General features: G+C 40.8%; 1 long non-coding RNA gene across 1 annotated transcript; it reads left to right on the top strand.

Annotated features, from left to right (window-relative positions):
- The first annotated feature begins 214 nt into the window (after positions 1-214).
- LOC143787995 (uncharacterized) lies at positions 215-3004 on the top strand. Its single transcript, XR_013218526.1, has 2 exons — positions 215-387; positions 550-3004. It is a non-coding gene; the product is annotated as an uncharacterized LOC143787995 (long non-coding RNA).
- The last annotated feature ends 404 nt before the right edge of the window (positions 3005-3408 follow it).

The following is a 3408-nucleotide window of genomic DNA, read 5'->3' as shown; positions in this document are numbered from 1 at the left end:
TCAGCTAGGGGGAGTCTCACCAAGGAGGTGTGTCTCACCATCAGCTAGGGGGCGCCTCACCAAGGAGGTGTGCCTCACCAACAGTTAGGGGGTGTCTCACCAAGGAGGTGTGCCTCACCAACAGCTAGGGGGCGCCTCACCAAGGAGGTGTGCCTCACCAACAGCTAGGGGGCGCCTCGCCAAGGAGGTGTGCCTCACCAACAGCTAGGGGGCGCCTCGCCAAGGAGGTGTGCCTCACCAACAGCTAGGGGGCGACTCGCCAAGGAGCTGTGCCTCACCAACAGCTAGGGGGCGACTCGCCAAGGAGCTGTGCCTCACCAACAGCTAGGGGGTGTCTCACCAAGGAGGTGTGCCTCACCAACAGCTAGGGGGCGCCTCACCAAGGAGGTGTGCCTCACCAACAGCTAGGGGGCGCCTCACCAAGGACGTGTGTCTCACCATCAGCTAGGGGGGTGCCTCACCAAGGAGGGGGTGCCTCACCAGCAGCTATGGGGCATCTCACCAAGGAGGTGTGCCTCACCATCAGCTAGAGGGCGCCTCACCAAAGAGGTGTGCCTCACCTTTTCAGAAGCACTGCTGTACAGTTACTATGCCCTTGTACAAATGTTGCAATTATGTCACTTACCTGCTTATTTACTGGTTTTCTTTTAGATACATTTCATATTAATGTCTATATTGCGAGATTCGCTTTTGCCTTTGCATTTTGTTTAAGGTAGGGGTGTTATTTAAGACTTTATTTTAATTGGTGTCTTGCAGTGGTTGAACTGGGATTGCCCAGTAGTGGGCGACCCCTTTTAAAGCAAAAAAGAATCTACGCTTGCCTGCTGCAGCAGCCCTGTTCTTGCAATGTTTTGCCACTGATCCCGGAAAGCGACGTGACTTACTGTTCTGCAGCCAGCATGCAACACTCCTCCGGGCGTGTGTCAGCTACAGCCTTACCATGTAGGCAAGAGTGGACATCCTCCCCGATGGGGGGGAAAAGTGCTAACCTTCAGCCAAAAAGAGGCCACTGGATGCAGCCTGCACGTCACTCTTTAGAAACAGCGGCAACGTTGCTGGAACAGTGCCGATGGGATAGGCGAGTGTGGGGTCTGGATTTAAGCTGTGGTTGTCCAGTAGTGGATGACCCCATATTGCATACTTGACACAGTAATATATTAGTAGCACAACCGATGCAATATGGAAGTGATTTGCTCTGATTGCTGTCATTGTTACACATTGTGTATGTCTGGAGATGTAGATCCCACTTTGTCATGCAAGGATATGGAGAAACCATCTGCCAGAATTTATACTTTATTCAGTTTTTGTTTTTATGTCCACGAACATCTTAAACCAAAGATTCCTGGTTTATTCCTTTTATGTATCAGAAAAAAAAGCTCAAGCCTCAGTGATGTTATGAAATTGTTTAGCGCATAGTGCTGGACCTATACTTGATATTAAACGGTGGACATTCACATTAGCCTACTTATAGGTCCAAAACTTGGAGTTGGTGCAAATCTTTCCATTATGTGTTTTCTTTGTTTCTTTTACACTCTTGGTTTTCATACAAGTGTGGATTCAAAATACTGACCAAAATACCGCAATGTGGAAAGTAGCCTCAGAGAGTAGCTTTGACTATTGGCTCTGAAATGCTAAAAGGTGACCTATTTATCTGTAGGAATCGCAGTGTACTGTATTATCAAGGAACATGTTTTGTTGTATTAGGGAGGAGTCTTAGATTTCAGTGTTACCATTTTTGCCGAATCAATTTTGGCTTTTGAAGTTTTTGTTTTAAGGTGCATATGGGACACTATGGAATACATAGTTTCCTTTTTTGGTGCTGGTTTTTAAAAATATTTGTAAGCTACTAAATGGCAATGAGGATGGATGCACAGCTACTCTGCTTAACAAGTAACATTCTGTAATTTTCTATTGGAAAAATATTATGTCTAAGAAATAATTTTGAAGATCATGCTAATCCGAAGCTTCATAGTTGTATGTGCAGTGTAAGCAAGCGATGACGACTCTTTACGACAAGGTTGTGCCTCTCCACACAGGCTCTATGCTTAGTCTTTCTCTGATGCGCTTTGTGCATATAGCTATATCTTTTATTGGTGATATTTGCGCTTCTAGGACAAATGACAGAAAAATAAAACATTCTATTTATTTTGGGGTTTTTTGTACTCACGCATTGCACAACTTGGATTACTATGCGACTGATAAGTCATTCATCTGCATGAACTTGTGCAGTAATGGTAGCTTCTGCAAATGTCATATATGCATATACAATGTTTTGTGTTTTATTTCTGCAAAACCATAAATTGAAGTGGTTGTCTCTACAAGACCAAAGCAGAGAGTAACTACATAAAGGTCTTTGGCAAACGGTTTTCACATTACATGGATGGCTAGTCATTAATTTGAATGGCTGCAATGTAATGCTATAGTCTGGCAGGAAATGGCTCCTCACTACTTTTTTAATTTTTCTGTGCAAAAAATGAAAAATGTACTACACTGATGGGGGAAAGCTCAGTTTCCGACAATGATTTGAAATTTAGGAGAAATCTAAAAACTAATAAAACCCTCTCATCCCTTTTTAAAATGTTAAGAGTAGTGGGTTCTTCACTTATCAAATGAGAATGAAGGATTCCGTCATTTTAAAAACAAATGAAAATGTATTTTGTAATTACCATGTTAATATATTATATGCATTTTATTTTGTTTTCTTGCATGGAATTGGGTTTTGTCTTATTTTCTTTTCAATGGTATGTGTATAAGAAAAAATATATATATATTTCAATATCGTGTGTCAGAAATTGGTGCCTAGCTGGCAATAATAGTCTTGTGGGTTTGATATTAGCAGGCCAAGCCTGCATCTATGTAATTCTGCTCTGTTTTCTGGATTTTATATTTCTGTTATACTGCATATATAAATATATAAAATGATCTATGTTATCTGCTGCACTCAGTGTTTTATTGGATTTTGGGATAAAGAATATAAATAAAAGTACATTCCAAAAATAAAAAAGCAGCAGACTATTTCTTTTTGTGTTGAGCTTTCCATTGATAGTTTTGTATTTGTAATTAAGTGAACAAACATCAAATTGATTAAACCTGTATAAATTAAAGAAACAAAAAAATGTAATGCCGTCGGCAATAAGAAATAGAGAAAGTAGCCTTATATTACACATTATAGAGAATAAAATGTCTCCAGTTTCATGACTAAGCTTTGTTCTAAGTCAAGTTTTCCCCAGGAATTTCCCTTAACCATAAGAAATATGATAAATGTACGATCACTAGAAGTCTGATCCTGTGTGAGTTGGGCCTCATTTCTACTTCTTCAGGGTTTTTTTTTCTTTTTTTTTACGTATGAGAAACGGTCAGTGTCATCAGTCTGGAGATGTAGCGAAGTCATACTTTTTCCTATGCACG

Source organism: Ranitomeya variabilis, chromosome 8, assembly GCF_051348905.1.
Source record: "Ranitomeya variabilis isolate aRanVar5 chromosome 8, aRanVar5.hap1, whole genome shotgun sequence".
Lineage (NCBI taxonomy): Eukaryota > Metazoa > Chordata > Amphibia > Anura > Dendrobatidae > Ranitomeya > Ranitomeya variabilis.
The sequence above is the reverse complement of the archived record's forward strand: the minus strand, read 5'-3'. Positions and strand labels throughout refer to the sequence as shown.